Source organism: Filicampus tigris, chromosome 10 (assembly GCF_054856515.1).
Source record: "Filicampus tigris isolate MCC_2025a chromosome 10, RoL_Ftig_1.0, whole genome shotgun sequence".
NCBI classification, from domain to species: Eukaryota; Metazoa; Chordata; class Actinopteri; order Syngnathiformes; family Syngnathidae; genus Filicampus; species Filicampus tigris.
In genome coordinates this window covers 1,396,767-1,414,255 of record NC_141226.1, presented here as the reverse complement: position 1 = coordinate 1,414,255, position 17,489 = coordinate 1,396,767, and the positions used below count along the sequence as shown (strand labels likewise).

Below are 17,489 nucleotides of genomic sequence, written 5' to 3'. Positions count from 1 at the left end.
ACATTGTCGCGTAAAGTTCCAAGTGTGACAAAACGTCTTCTTTGAGTATTGCTGGAAGTAATAGCTTACAATCAAGTAATATTGTGAACTACTCTACTTGCCAAATGATGTGAACATATGTATTATGGTCCTGAAATTTGTAAAGTGTTACCAGTCTCAGTAACTGTAATAATATTACAAAAAAAATCGGAGTAACAAGTTACATTACGTCGTTATTGCCTAAATGTAATTTATTACTGTACTGCGTTAGTTTTGTAACGTGTTACCCCCAACACTGCCTGTCACATCGTCAAAAAACAAACTCAAGACAGACTATGATAGACATGTGCCTTTAAGACATGCAACGATGCATAATTTGTGAAAAATAAGAATATGGGGATGTGTGCTGCTGTTTTCATGACATTTTTCAAAGTGTTTTACGATACCTCACTCTGGAGATGCTAAAAGTGGATGAGTGTTCTTCATGAAGGGAGGACTTGGTGTCCTCACAGCTCACAGTGAAGGTGGCTCAAGCTATTCCCTGGCGTTTGCTATAGCGTGTAGGTGTGTATTGTTCAGATATAAACAGATTTGTGTTACATATCGCTGGCGTCAGGCCAAAACCTTGTACCTCTGAAATAGTCACTTTTCAGGAGACCCCCCAAAATGGTAAATTTGTTTAATCATTAGCATTGTGTCGTGAAAGACAGCAAGCCATTTTCAACACACAATAATGGGTAAAAATAACACTTACATATGTGGACTGACCAGTAGTATAGATTTTTGAAAAAATGAGAAATTCACCAAACTGTGACTTATGAGGTTTTGGCCCGACGCCAGCAATATATTTATTACAAAAGCTTGGTAATCAAACCCTTCACAGATTACTTATTGGTATCACATTGATTCTGATCCAATGCCTTGTACTCTGTATATTTGGGAAGAGGACTGTGATGCAGACATTGAGGTTTGGCCAGCCCCAGTAACAATATTTGTTTGCATTAGAGGGGAAAAATATCACCTGGTTTTACAAAATTGAATTGTACTTACCATTATGTAGTATGTATATGTGTGTATGACTTTATGAGTATACTCACGTGAACTGGTCTTAAAAAAAAAAAAATCCGTGGCTTTCAAAGAAATTACGCTTTGGAAATACAGAAAGCTTATCAATGTCTCTGAGAAGATATGTTCCATTGTCAGCCCACTTAGGATGATTTGGAAGCAGACTGCCACTGTTTCTGACAATGCATATTTATTCCAAGACTATACAAACTTCTGTTCTGAATCTGATTCATTTGGCATCTGGTAGACTATTTCCTGTTTGTGAAGAAGACTTACTTGTTTGTCAGTAGACAGAATGGAGCTTTTCCATTTGAGTTGATATTTGGAGCTGCTGCACAAGTCTTGTAGAGTTAGTGCTTGCCTACAGTGTTAACATATTGCGTTGCATTAAATAGGATTACAGATCTGTGCATGACTGTGTGGAGTGCTTGTTTTCCGCATGGTATTCAATGCTGTACTACACACCTTGGAGGCGCTTATGAGCTCGATTCACAAAGCCATGAACACGCCTTCGGTTGAGATGCCTCATATAATCTATGTCTTCCTCTGGCAAATATAAATCAGTAATTTTTTGCCCCTCTATTTGCTCCCGGCCCTCGTGCAACTGGTTTACATAAGCAATTTTATATTGTATTTTAAATAATATTGCAGAAAATAATGGATTTATAGCACTGTGACTGAATTTGTATCGCAAGACCTGTATGCAAATGCGATTGAAAATTGCTACACTTTCAATTGTACAATAGTACAATTTGGTTTGTGCACATTAACTAAAAAGATGTGAATTAAAAGTGTCCAGCATAAGTATGCGTTGACGAAAATATTTTTGTCTAGTTTTCGTTAACGAAATTAACACTAGTATGGACTAGGGCTGAATGATTATGGAAAATAGTTGCATTTTTCCCCAAAATAATTGCGATATGGGATCTCCCCCCTCCTCCTCCTCCCTCAACTTTGCTTGTAGCTCGTTAATCTCTGTAGTGTGAGCTTGTTTCATATGTTTGTGTAAATTTGTGATGTTATCACAGCAGCGGAGCACTTTATTACACAAATCACACTTGGCACTGTCCTTTTCTGTTGTTGTAAAAAAAAAAGTCCACACCGCGCTCCGCTTCTTGTTTGGCTCAATGTTGGTTTAGGTTGCGGCTGCTCTCTCACTCTCCCGTCGCACTCTCTGCCAGGGAGGGGCTAAACGTGTGCCTGAGTCACTCACTCAGGCAGAGAGTAGCAGCTGGGCAAGAGAGGGAGGGGGTGGAGAAGCGGCGCTTTGAGCGAAGTATCGATCTCAGGGCAATAGTATCGGTCCGATCCAAGAACTTGCTTAGTATCGATAATATCGATATTTGGATCGATCCACCCACCCCTAATGATTGGGTCTTATTTTCTCATACCTGCTGTTACTGACTGTTGTTCTTTGTTTGAATTGTATCACTTGATCAAGTCTCTTCTATCATTTCATACTAAAAATTAAATACAAGATTATCATTTCTGCTGATATTGTATCAGAATGATATCGGTGATTGAGCCGCTACTTAATGATAGCATAATTTTATTTCAATCGTTTATTCCTTGCATGATCTGTTTTTGTTTGTCAGCGAAACTTGTCACTAGTGTTCAACTCCATTTGACCAACCAAATGGAGCACTCACATGACCACCCACACAAAACGTCTCTGCTGCCCTAATAGCACAGAAGAGTTTTCAAAGTGACCTATTTATTGTGAAGCATAACATGACAGAAACAACAGGGTTTTACTCTGCGTGTCACTCGCAGTCAGTGGAGGCACAACAACCCTGGCCTCACATTTAATCAATATTTACCTTACAGACAATAAAAAACAGCTGGCAAGCGCTGTTCATCTATGTGTTTTAGTGAAGTGAGGCTAAAAACTGCTAACTTCCCTTTGAAGTGTTCTGATTAAAAAAACAAAAACAAAAAACGAATCCAAAGCAGGGCACTTTGTAAAGCAAGTGCACACTTGTGCCCACAAACTCCGTCCCTGTTGCCCGGACTCTTTTCTTTTTGTCCACACCCTAGATGAACTGTCCGGCCAAGTCATGCTCTTGGCGGCAGCACACAATGACGGGCGGGGTCTGGTCAGTGCCAGACTTATACTGCGGCCACTTCTACCAAAATGTCCTACCTGTGCAAAATGTCTTACCGTAGGCTGATTTGATTAAAGCCTAATCCTAACACTAACCCCAGCCCTAACCCACCTCACTATCAGCGTTATTGTTAGGACGTAGGACTGTTCGATTTTGCCTAATAAGAAAATCCAGATTATTTTCTCTCAAACCCGATTTTACGATTACGATTTCTTTGTAAAACAAAAAATAATGAAAAATGAAGTATTTTGAATGTCTTTTATTTAAACTTATTTTTTCTTTCTTTGAACTCAAAATGGCAGTCAATTTAAGTACAATGAAGGGAATCGGCTGTCTAAAATACAGCCTCCTACCAGCACGACCAGAACAGGGATGGTTCAGAATGGTTCAAGGCATTCCAGGCAATTTCCAAGTTCCAATCCTGGGCTCCTAGCTCACCATCGACCTGGCCAATTCCGTCAGTTGCGCATACGCTCCACTTCACTTCCTCACTCACTCGGCAGTTGGCTCAGATAGTTGGCTCCTGCAGCAAACAATCCCCCACATGTGTCACTTTCTCCTCTGCCAGCGGACAATCGATTCCGCATTTCAGCAATTGGATTGAACGCGCTACTCACGTGACTGCATGACAAACACGGAAGTAACCACCGGAAAACAGAGATCTTAATACAAAGAGAAGAGTAACAGAAAGTACAAATACGAAGAGAATGTACAAACAGAACACAATAAAGAAAGTACAAATGGGCTACACTTAGATACATCAAAAATAACAAAATCAAACGTGCCAATTTAAAACGTTTTAACATAGTTTTATCCAGAAAATTCGGTCATGGTTCAAAATCGCTTAATCGAGCAGCCCTAGTAGGACGTCTCGACGGGTAGGAAGGAATTTCAGGACACCAAGAAGACACAGGATGATTTTATTACACCATGTCTGGTAATATGACACAGCATCATGGATGATCCCCCCCCCCCCCCCGAAAAAAAAAAATAATAATAAATAAGTCGTGCAGTCTGAGCTCTGCGAATTTGTGGCTTATTTAGTACTAGGTGACAAGTTTAGTGCTGTATATACCCACGAGTCACGACCGTAAGACTTCATACAGTGAATGATTATAAAGGCCCTGATACACCAAAACGACGTTCACCAACAGTGGCAGACGCTTACCCTCTGTGGCGTCCTGCCGGCTGTCGGCATGTCACTCTGGCAAAACACCCCGCAACGACAGACAGCGACGCTGACCATTAAAGTACCTTCTGCGCATGCATAAGATGTACCCTTCCATACCATCGGCGGCGGTAGTCACTATTTCTCATGGTTAGAAAAATCCAACCGGAAAGATGTTGGCCGGGGGCGGATTATAACAACGTAAAACAATGCATTCGGCTATATTCTTCGCTCACGATGAACTCCCACGCGAAGTAAACCCTCACGTTCTTGACACAGTATTGTGAAATGCTTAAATTGTCAACCCTCGCTCTTGTACTTGCAAGAAGATTAAGGCAGCGAAGGCGTGCTCACTGTTTATCCGCATTTGTCACATCCCGTTGGTGCTCCAAGCACTGATTTGCTAGCTAACAGCCAATCAGAGTGACCAAATGGCACGACTGGCGACGCCCATTCAACATACGTAAACGCCCCCAAGACGCTTACAGACAGGTTACAACACTACGACGGTGGTCACTACACCAATCAGACGGCGCTTAAAGACGCCACGACGCTTCACGATCTCCAACGTCGGTTTGGTGTATCATGGCCTTAAATTTTGCTCAGTGCAGGCACGGCCAGTGTAGTACTGCAAGTGGCAATATTTTGTACCGTTTTGGTGAAGTCAAATGAAGGAAATATTTGTTTCCTCTCGAGGTGTCATCATTTTAGTTTGAACACTCTAAAACTTCTAGTAGTAGCCTATAAAGAATATTTGTCTTATTCCTTGTCAGTTGGGTTGAAGAGGAAATAAATCCAAACATATTTTCAAGAATATCTTTATACAGGTACACTAGCTGAAACAAGGTATTCTGATTAATATTGCGTTTGTGGAATATGAGTTAATTCACCAGTAAGTTTAGCCAGTTCAGCGGGCGGCTATTTTTTCACTTCTGTCGACTGAAAATGACATCACAGTTGCTCAGGGCTCAGGTTACGACCAATCACAGCTCACCTGTGTTCTGAAGCTGAGACATGATTGGCTGTTAATTCATGATTGGCCATGAACTTACTGTAATACAGTATGTCATTGTCACTTACTAAAATGTTTGCTACTCAAGTATAGTTGAATAGAGGCTGTTGATGCCTTTTTAAAATGAATGCCTTATGTTTTTATTACAAGAAATGCTAAGTTTAAACTGCCATGTGTATTTGTGTTTGAAATTCATGTGCCACAGAAAATGTTTCTACACAAGAAAATAGTTTGCTGCTATGCACAATGTGAATTTCAAAAATAGGAACTGCAAGTTTTCTGTAAAAAAAGGAAACCAACTGTTTGTTCTTTATTAAGTAAACTGTTTATTTTTTTCTTTTGTATTTATAAATTTTCTTTAATCATGTATAAATATAGATAATCCAAATATTTGATTATTCTATAGAATTTTCAGTAGGATACTCAAATAAAATATTCAATAGCTGCATCCCTACAACTCCTCTGTTATACTGTCGTATTTTTAGTCTTCAACCAAACATTGGTTTCAGGTCACCGGGATTAACCTGCAAAAAACAAAAAAATATTCCTCACTATTACAGAGTTGCTCCTCAAATGATATCCGTAGTTTAGCAAATATGCTCCTCAAGGAAAAAAGTTATTTCGAGCTTTGGGAATTATAAGTTACTATTCGTATTTTCACTGAATACTTACACTTATTCAGATAATTATTTGGAGAACTACTTTTTCCTTTTCCTTGAATCATTCTATTCTAAACCAAAAGTATTCTTACTTGAGTACAAGTTTTGTCTATTCTTCCCAGCTCTGCCAGTGACCCTGAAGAGGATTTAGAAAATGATGATGGATGTTATTTCAAGTGACTCCAGAAAACAATGAACAGTGAAGACAATTGACTCAAACTTTCTTTTTCACATTACACATGTTGTGGCCAAATAGTGTGAGCAGTTAAAGCTGTAAATGTTACACACAGCCCTGTATTAATAGCTGTTCTTGTCGTGAATTATATCTGCTGTCATAGCAGGGGATCATAGTAGTAGAGCGAAGGGAAAAGGCTGGTGGATCCAAGAGCAAGGCAATGCCAGGAATTTGCAAAAAAGACAAATGTAAAGAATATTAAAAAAAAAAAATCAAAAACAGCTGAGATACAAAGTGAACAAAAAAGATGGAGAACAGACTCACAGCAAGATATAACAGTTGACGTATGACAAATAAACAAACAAAAAAACACAAGACTCGAACGGGCATGAGTCCTATGCGCAGAGTGCGAAAATTGCTGTTAATATTTGCACTGGGGGACTAAAGTTAACTTTACATTTTTAGTATTTAAGCTGTACAATTTAGACTTAAAGTTTATATTGTGTTGAAACCATAGATGGGCATTCTGTCCCAGGGACAGAATGGTCCATCCGTCCCCCATTTTGTGGATGGACGGAGAGAAGACGAGAAGTCTTTTAAAAAGGACGGACTAAGCAAGGCCAGAAGTGAGCTTTCGTCCATCCCTCTATCCGTCCCTAACCAGGTCAAGTCTTACGACCTACGTGTTGTGTTGAGTTCTCTTCCACGATACCAAGGAGCTGCCATGACTACAGCCTGCAAAACACTGTAGAGTGCTCTTCTTCATGTGTGTTCCCTCCCTGCAGTTCTGCTCTCACACACATAGACTGCCCTCTAGTGGATGCCCATTTCACTGACAAGGAAAAAGGTGGATAACAATTTTGTTTTGTTAACTAACTGTTAACATTGATTACAAACATTATCGGTACAGACGGAATGTAAGGACGGAAGTGCTTTAAAAGGATGAGGACGTACGGGGTCAGAGAACGATATTTTTTATGCATAAGGACGAAGGGATGATGATGGGAGGGTGCCCAGGTCGCGGACAGAGGACGGAAAATCGACCGGCAAAAAAGTGGCAAAAAATCTATGGTTGAAACTTCATCCATTGCACATTAAGTGTATTATGTGAAAAGAGAACATTGTATTTTTTGCAAGTACTTAGCAGCAATACAGTGAATATGGAGCAATGTGAATTTATTTTTCAAGTCGATTTACCCACGTCCGCCTCACAGTTCAGAGGTCGTGGGTTCGATCCCGGCTCCGGCCTCCCTGTGTGGAGTTTGCATGTTCACCCCGTGCCTGCGTGGGTTTTCCTCCGGGTACTCCGGTTACCCCCTAAAAAAGAGTTCAACCAAATCCTGTTTGGTGCGACCAACTGAAAAAGTTACTCGCACCAGTGCAACCGGTTCAAAAGTGTAAAAAAAAAAAAAAATGGGAAAAAAAATCAATTTACCTTATTCCTAAACATTGTACTTGGGCAAAAATACTGTCATTGATGAGAAATTTCTTGATTCAATAAGGCAATTCAAGTCATGTGAGCCATACACCCTGAACACACATTGTGCTGGTCTCTGATGAGCCATTATTGGGGCTTCTTGGTTTAGGGTGGCCTTATTTGTGCAAAATAACGATTTACATCATATTCTTCTTGATAGGGGTCAGATGTTTAGTGCAGCAACATATTACATACTGTAGTGGAATGAGTGTTATAACACCAAATCCCAAACCACTGAAATGTGTTAATTGACAAGGTAGTGTCACTGTGTTCTTGAGATTAAAACTATACATTGCAGTGGATAAACATTCAAAAAGCATTTTCCATAAGAAACGGGGGATTTAGTGCAGTTTGCACCATGACCTTACTTAAGCGCATCTACTGTATTTTATCCAGATTGTTAGTAATCCACTTGAGTCCGTTCATACCTTTAAAGACTGCTTTAATCATTAACAAACAAATAGACAATAAACATACAGTAAGCCATGTGTAGTAAGAGAAGAGAACATTAAGAGAACCATGTGTCTCCTCAGCTCAACACTGCCTGACTGAGCCTTTTTTTCCCACAATGCCCAAGATGGAAGCACTTTGTTGGACATAATGTACATTCACATGAAAAGAACAACAATGACATACAGTGGGTAGGGAAAGTATACCGAATTTTTCATTTTCTGTGTCATTGCAGCCATTTTTCACAATCTAAAATGTTCATTTTATTTCTCATTGTGTACACTCAGCACTCCATCTTGACAGAAAAAAAATCAGAAATGTAGAAATTGTTGCTAATTTATTAAAAAATAAAAACTGAAATATTTATTAAGTTATAAATATTTATTAAGTACTTATAAGTCTTAAGTATTCAGGCCCTGATGCTTTTTAGTTATTTTAGTTATTATTTAGTTATATCATTTAGTTATTTTGAGTCTTTGGGCTAGTACAGCCATAAGTCTTCTTGGGAATCATGCAACAAGTTTTCACATCTAGATTTGGGGATCCTCTGCCATTCTTCCTTGCACATCCTCTCCAGTTCTGTCAGTTTGGATGGTGAACGGTGGTGGACAGCCATTTCCAGATCTCTGCAGAGATGCTCAATCGGGTTTAGGTCAGGGCTCTGGCTGGGCCAGTCAAGAACGGTCACAGAGTTGACAAATTAGACCAAGTAGGGACAGACCATTTGAATCGATTTGTGATAAAAAAAAAAAAAATAGAATTTCACCATATTTGGACGTCTGAGATTTTCAAGCGACGGTGACTAATTTTAAATTAGTATTTCGATGTCACAATAATCTTGTAATTTACAACTACGAACAAACACACAAATGAAGTACTTTGTACAGATATTGTGCAGTTTTGGTGTCACTGGCAGCAGGCGTGTCAGAAGGCCACGCGTGTCGGCTGTTTCCTGTCCTGTCAAATGTCTCTGAGGAAGGCGAATGCTGATCACCGAAATTGCACTAGGTCTGAAGAAAGACGTTAAAAATGTTGACTTAATAAGAAGACACGATAGACGTTTTTGAGACAAATAACATACTGTAATGAATTGGGTTATCTGTGTTGTGGTAACATTTGTGTTTTGCTAAGTTGTGTTGTTTCTGAGGATCCTGAATGCATCACGCGACTCGCTGGATTGGAGGGGTGTGCGAGTGAGAGGAGTGAGCAGACGGTGAAGGACCAGAGATCCGTATGTACTTATGACGAAACTGTTGTTGCACTGTAGTTGGCGTCGACTACGGCCCACATTAGCCATGTTGGAATAATAAAAAGGGGGATAATTGAAATAGGTCTGACAGTGGTGTCTTTGGAAGACGTTACAATACACTTCAATCGGACACTTATAATTTATTTTCCCAAGCCACGCAGAGCCCCAACATAAGGATGAAAGAGCCGCGGCTTGCCGACCCCCGAGCAAGCGTATTAAACGCCCATTTAATGCCTCGTTTGCAGCAGAGCACTTTCGATCTGCATATGGTACCTCATTCTCCCTCCTGATGTCCTCCTCTGTTTCCATTTATTTAGGAACCTTGGTCCCAATCAATAGGTCTATTTCTGCATTGACATGAGGAATGATGATAGATGAGGCTATCTGTCAATGTCCTTTTGCTGTGGAATGTTACTTTTAGTAACAGGGTTATGTTTGCGAAAATACTTGCGTCTCTCCTGTGTGTCTGAATATTTTGGCTGTTCAACATGTGCATTGCTCTGAGTTGCAATGTTTGTGTTCTGTGCTGCAGAATTGTTTAGCTCATCTTTGACACTTCTGTTGTTCACATAACGCAAATAACTGTTCGAGCATGGAGTCTATCTTGATCAATGTGAGAGGGTGCTGACTAATGCTCTTCATTTTTTACTGTAACGACAAGTCACTCAGCCACCGATGCTTTATACCTATCTTGTTCCAGTGCTGTTGATATGTTTCGTGCGTAGACTGTATAGCCGCAGTAGATTCCTGAGCTGTTGTTTAGTCTCCTGTCCTTTTAACTCTACGAGTTTGGCTTTCTGTTTCAATATTGCTGCTTTAGCTGCTCTTTTAGCTGCTTCGAGCTTGTCTTCCCATTCTACACGTTCTATTGCTGCTGCTTTGGCCTTCTCTTCGATTGCTGTCACTTTGAGCAAAACGTTTTCTTCAAGTGTTTCAACGTAGTGCTTAGGTTTTTCAACACAAACCTTCGCTTATTCCAACATTGCTTCTGTTATAGCATCTGCTTCTAAGCCTGCTGCTTTAGCTGTTTGAAACCTACCTTCCCATTTTTCATCTGTGCTTTGATCCTAGTTTCCTGTTCCATTATTGCTGCATTAGCTTCCATTGTTGCAGCTTTAAGCTTAGCTCCCTGTTCCACTGCTGCAGCTTTCAAGCTCCTATATGAAGAACTTGATGAACGACCAGAGCTTGCTGTTGACCGTTTATATATACATAGAAGGTATACCTTCTATAAGGTTTCTGATACGCTGTCAAAAGGAAAGACAGTTTAATTGACTTCATTCGCTTTACATTCTAGTGTTATCCAATCATTAACTTGTGTAATATGGTTCTTGAAACATTCAGCTTTTGGTTCAAATCAAACCTGTTGATCCTGGTTTGTAATTGCATCTGAACTGAGTTGTCTATAACAGATATTCAGCTTATGAAATTCTATCAAGAGATCCTTAAATTTGATGGTCAGCTTATCTTCGACGAAGTCCACATTCGAGTCTGTGCCCATTAATTCAAGCATTTTGCCTTTCTTCTTAGTTGAGTTGATTTAACCAACCTCAATTTGGTCATTTTTGTAATGTTCCAACATATATCTTCTGCTTTCCACTTTCGAGGTATCCGCTTTAGGTTCCAATTGTTGGGGTTCCATTCCAACTGTATGTTATGGTTCCATTTGTTGATCCTCCATTGTAGCTGTAACCTTTTTCAGTCTTTATAATGCGAAAGCCGTCGCTAGTTCCACATTGCCACAACAAACAATACATTGTCTCTAAAAGGTTCAAATCCTTTTGTTCTCCAAGTGTTTGTGTATGACCCAATGATCAGGTCAAAGTTCATGTCAAGTCCAATGAGTTGATCGGGAGAAGGTTCTCTTACTATTTTTAGTGCAGTTTGCTGTGTGTCCTGACTTATGCGCATCTCCTGTATATTATCCAGGTTAGTAAGCCATGCCTTTCAAGACTGCTTTAAACATCAACAGACACATAGACAATAAACAAACAGTAAGACACGGTAAGAGAACCGTGTGTCTCCAAAGCTCAACACTGCCTGACTGAGCCGAATAGCAGAATAATGGCATGCATGTGACTGAAGGAGGTGTTTTGATAGCGATCAGTTGGCAACATGCCTTCACTACTGTCGGGGAGGACTCTCGATGCGTCTCTTTTGGCATGGTGGCGCTTGTTAGACTTGCCTCTTGAGGACCGCAGCTCGTTTACAGGCGTCATCTTTCCTTTTTCCATTTAATCGCCGTCGTCATCAAGGATGATGACATCTTCGGCTTCCGTTTAGCTCCGAATATACTCTGCTCGAGTGTCAGCCATCTGTAATTCTCCTTTATACAGTAAGTCCTCCCCCGTTTTAGGCCCCCCCATCCCCCCACCTTTTTCCTCCTTTCCTGTTTTCACGTTGGCTGATGACTCATCCACCGCGGAGCTGCCACCCTATGGTGGGGGAAAAAAATGATTCCTCCAGCCAGATCTCCTTGAAAATTTCAGAGAAGATGGCGTGGACGTTGGTCAAAAACTGTTAGACAAATTATTTTGTCAAAGGCAGTGGCCGTAACTATTTTGTTAGACGAATGAATTCGTCCAAGGCAGTGAATGAGTTAATCAACAAAAACAAACATTGCTTATTTTTTCTAACTTTTGATTTACAATACAATGACAATTGAGTTACATTTGTTTATTTTCTTGATTTGTGTGACCCATAAATCAATCAATCCAAAATCACTTTTCATTACTTGAACAGATCAAACACTGACACCGAATTTCTCCGTTCCATCAACTTTAGTTGTTTTACTGGGTAACCTTAATGGAATACATTAACACTTAAAAGGCTATTGTAAACTCCTGTGTTGAAGGTTATTTCTTTAGCATTGTTATCATTCTATAGTCAAGCAGTGTGAGTGTAATTAAAAGATGAATTTAAAGTAATAAGTGCCCCACACTACGGAAATGATGGTTGAAAATAGGTGTCAAATTATGTGATTCATGCTTCTTTCACAGTCATCTGGTCATTTTGGTCCCAACTCCTTCACACATCCCACCACTGAGCTGTTCCCATATCTGTCTGTCTGTCTATTGTCAGCTTCACAGGGATGCACAAACATAAAATTGAATTTTGTGTGCAGCATCGCTGCCCTACACACAGTGCAACAAGATTGAGAAAATCAAAGTCCGTGTGAAGGAGAGATGTATCGAAAGGGAGAGAGAAGGCGAAGCACGTGCCCACGCACTTCTCCTTATTGCTGTGCTATGAAGGCTTCGTTGAATCACATCAGTCAGTGGGCGAACAGAAGAGGAAAAAAAAACACACGCAGATTCTGACAGAGTACTTTTTTGGGGATGATAGGATGTCTTACTAATGATGGCAACAACTTTAAAGATGGAAGATGTTAATAGTTGTATTCATTCTTCATGAGTCAGGAGCTTCTTCTCTTTAGAGCTAGATAGATTTTTTTGGACTGTGTTGTCACCTCTAAAAGCTATCCAGCTGGATAAAATACCTCCATTTTCAGAAACCCAGAGTTATTATATAAAAATGTGTTGTTCAGATCTTGGCTTGACTATGACATAATGGGTGGCACGGTAGCCGACTAGTTAGCACATCATGTGCTTTACAGTTTAGCAGTGGTGGATTAAAATCCGGGCGTCTTCTTGTGTGGAGTTTGCATGTTCTTCCCGTGCTTCTATGGGTTTTCTTCACGTACCTCCCGCATTCCGACATTGTCCGCAGATGTGAATGGTTCTTGCCCAAAAGTTAGTTGAGAAAGGCTTCTGCACACCCGCGACCCCAGTGAGGATAAGTGGTACAGAGAATGGCTGGATGGATGGATGGATGGATGGATGGATGGATGAATATGACATAACAGTTGGCATGCGTCTACTGCGCGGATCTGCACACTAATTAACAAGTGTAATTTCAAGTCTAAATAAACAGCCTTGTGATGTTTTTATTTTAAATGAAATTCAGACTCAAGGCTTGAGCATAAGTATCCACCCCCTAGCTTCACCCGTGGTAACACAAACATAATAGAGCGTGAGCAGTGAATCAGTTGCATGAGATAGGACCACCCCCACAAAGTCAGATTTTCTCAAGAGATCTATAACAAGAGGGTGAAAAGTGTGCTTAATTCTTAGTTTCTCTTCTTTGGTCAAAACACCTTAACCCGAAACAGGTCACAGTTATTTTTTGGTTGCTGTAGTGGTTACATTCGCCTGATGTTGGTCCAGGCAGTTCCCCGTTCTCCATCCCTCAGATCACAAGCTGAGGTTGTAGTCCACCCGTGTGACCCTGAACACGATAAGCCATATTGTAAACAGATGGACAGATATCAACTAAATAAACGGCCAGCCCTCAGTTGGGTTCCAATCTTTCAGATGGAGCAGGCACACTGCAGCCTATTGATTGGAAGATAGAAAATATGGATTAAAGCGAAACAGTCACAAATGACCCTTTTATTTTCCCAAAGTTTTTCTTCTTTTAATATACACAGTCACATGTCATGTTGATGTTTTTGATTAATTGTATGGGACATGCAAATAATGGAAAGGAAAAGTCAAATACATTCCACCATAGTACTGTACTGTGTGATGAGTGTCTGGAGCCATAAGCTCTGTTGTAAGCTTCACAGTTCCAAGAGACAAATGCTGTGATTGACTGTCACAAAGAAGAAAGGTGTTAAGGCCCTGATAGACCAAACCGACGTCTGTGGTCGTGAAGCGTCGTGGCGTCTGAATGTGCCGTCTGTTTGGTGTAGTGGCCACCGTCGTAGTGTTGTAACCCGTAAGCAACTTGGGGGCAGTTAAGCATATTGAATCGGCGTCACCAGTCGTGACATTTGGTCACTCTGATTGGCTGTTAGCAAATCAGCGCTCGGAGCATCAACGGGAAGTGACAAATGCGGAAAAACAGCACGCCTCCACTGCCTTAATCTTCTTGCAAGTACAAGAGCGAGGGTTGACAATGTAAGTATTTCACAATACCGTGTCAAGAACGTGAGGGTTTACTTCGCGTGGGAGTTCATCGTGAGCGAAGAATATAACTGAATGTATTGTTTACGTTTTTATAATCCACCCCCGGCCAACAGCTTTCCGGTTGGAGTTTTCTAACTATGAGAAATGGTGACTACCGATGCCGATGGTATGGAAGGGTATTACATATTGTGCATGCACAGTAGGTATTTTAATGGTCACCGTCGCTGTCTGTCGTTGCGGTGTGTTTTGCCAGCGTGGCGTGCCGACAGCCGGCCGGACGCCACGGGGTACGCGTCTGTCACTGTTGGCCAGCGTCTTTTTGGTCTATCTAGGGGGTGTCAAACTCATTTTTGTCGCAGGCCACATAATAGTTATGGTGTCCCACGGGGGGCCATTACGACTGTGAACCCATAGAAATGTATGATCGCCTTATATTACCACATACACACAACATATTGATGGATAACTAGTTTTGAAATCAGAAGCCAATAAATAAGATAAGATAAGATAAGAAGGCCTTTATTGATCCCACAGGGAAATTTTCAGTGTTACAGCAGCAAAGACATAGGTAACACAGGGACGGCGGCATAATGTAGCCATTAATGCATAACATTAACGGCAAACATTCAGGATCAAACCTATGTAAATATACGCAGTAACTTGTGTATATACACATGTATAGACACACCAACATACAGCTACATAAAAAGTATGAGGAACACTCATTTTAGCCTGTACATAGTACAGAGGAAAAATACTCTAAGTAAGTGACAGTGCTGCAGTGCTGTAGTCAAATGTAAGCAACAGCATTGGATAAAAATAAAACTAGACTAACAGTACTGGGAAATGTTGAGTATTGCACAGTATTACAGTAGTGGGGAATGTTGGGTATTGCACGATATAAGATCAGGTGCAGGACTGCACAATTGCACTAATGTCCGCCAGTTTGTAGAGACTACACAATGTTCTTGTCAAAGAGTCTGACAGCAGCAGGCAAGAAGGAGCGGCGGAATCTCTCCTTTGCACAGCGAGGGTGTAACAGTCTGTCACTGAAGGAGCTGTGGAGTGCTGTTAGGGTGCCCTGGAGGGGGTGGTCCGGGTTGTCCAGCATTGATGACAGCTTGGCCAACATCTTCCTGTCCCCACCGAGTCCACAGAGTCCAGGGAGCAGCCCAGGACAGCCCTCCTGACCAGTTTGTCCAGGCGCTTCTTGTCCCGGGCCGAGACGCCGCCTGCCCAGGTGACCACTCCCTGGAAAATGACAGATGCAACCACCGAGTCATAAAAGTTCCTGAGGAGTGTCCCCTGAACCCTAAAAGACCTCAGTCCCCTGAGTAGGAAGAGTCTGCTCTGACTCCTCCTATAGAGGGTGTCTGTGTTGTCGCTCCAGTCCAGTTTATTGTTCAGATGAACACCCAGGTACTTGTAAGTTGAGACTCTCTCAACATCTGCTCCCCGGATATTCACTGGTGCAGGTGAGGAGTGATGGCGCCTACCAAAATCCACCACCATTTCTTTGGATTTCCCCGCATTGATCGGGAGGCGGTTCTGCTGGCACCAGTCCACAAAACCCTGAGTAAGTTCTCTGTACTCCAGATCATCTGCGCCTGTGATGAGGCCGACAATCGCAGAGTCATCAGAGAACTTCTACAGGTGACATGTAGGTGTGCTGTAGTTGAAGTCCGAGGTGTAGAGGGTGAACAGTAAGGGAGCCAAGACAGTTCCCTGCGGGGCCCCCGTGATACAGAGGAGCACGTCAGACACACAGTCCTGTGTCCTCACATACTGTGGCCGGTTTGTGAGGTAGTCCTGGGTCCATGTGGTGAGGTGGTGCGCCACCCCCGCCCACTCCAGCTTGTCTCCCAATAGGGTGAGCTGGATGGTGTTGAAAGCACTGGAGAAATCAAAGAACATGATCCTCACAGTGCTCCCCGCCTTCTCCAGGTGGGAGAGTGAAGTGTGGAGGGGGTAGATGATGGTATCATCCATACTGATGCCAGGCTTGTATCCAAACTGGAGTGGGTCCATTGAGGAGCTCACCAGAGGGCGCAGGTGGACAAGGACCAGTCCCTCCAGGGTCTTCATCAGGTGAGACGTTAGCGCCACTGGTCTGAAGCTGTTGAGCTCCTTCGGGTGGGGGGTCTTTGGCACCGGGACCAGGCAGGATGTTTTCCACAGCTGGGGGACTCTGCCCAGCTTCAGGCTCAGGTTGAACATGTGCTGGACAATTCCACACAGCTAGTCCACGCAGGATTTGAGGAGCTGGGGGCTGATGCCATCTGGACCCGCTGCCTTCTTCGCATTCATCTTATTCAGCTGGTTCTTCACCTGAGATGTTGTGTAGGCCAAGGCTGGGTAGGAGGGAGTGGTGGCTGTCTGGTGTAGCCTTGCAGCTGGAGACTGTGGAGAAAAGAGGGGAGGGGGTGACACACCCAGCAGGAGGAGTAGGTGGAGACTGCAGCAGAGAGAGTGGGGGCAGGCATCTGATCGAACCTATTGAAAAAGAGGTTCAGCTCATTTGCCCACTGCAGGTCCCCCCCAGTCCGGGTCTTGGGTTGTCCGTGGCCTGAGATGGTCTTCAGGCCCCTCCAGACTCCCCTGGCGTTATTCTGCAGCAGCTGCTCCTCCATCCTCTTCCTGTAGGACCTTTTCCCCTTTCTGATCCTCCCCCTCAGCTGGCGCTGCACAGTCTTCCGCTCCTCTATGTTGCCTGACGCAAAAGCCCTCCTCTTCTCCTTCAGGAGAGCTTTTATATCTGGTGTGATCCAGGGTTTGTTGTTGGAGAAACACCTTACTGTCCTGGTGGGTATGGTGTTCTCCATGCAGAAATTTATATAGTCTGTAACAGTGTCCGTTAGACTACTAATGTCTTCCCCGTGAGCATCGCTGAATACTTCCCACACAGTTGTGCTGAAGCAGTCCTTTAAGGCCTCCTCGGCCTCTCCAGACCATCTCTGCACCGTACGGGTCACAGCTGGCTGCCTGCGGACCAGAGGTTTGTACACAGACTGGAGAGCCACCAGGTTGTGATCAGCTTTGCCCAGCGGGGCGAGGGGCAGTGATGTGTATGCCTCCTTGGTGTTGGCATAGAAAAGGTCCAGTGTTTTATTGTCTCTGGTGTGGCAGGTGACATACTGTGTGAATGAAGGCAGAGAGGAGGAAGGGGAGGCATGATTGAAG

At 42.4% G+C, this 17,489-nt stretch overlaps 1 protein-coding gene across 8 annotated transcripts in view; it reads left to right on the top strand.

Annotated features, from left to right (window-relative positions):
• Window positions 1-17,489, top strand: part of LOC147140354 (disks large-associated protein 1-like) — a 208,298-nt gene that overhangs the window by 46,839 nt on the left and 143,970 nt on the right. The window lies entirely within an intron of this gene.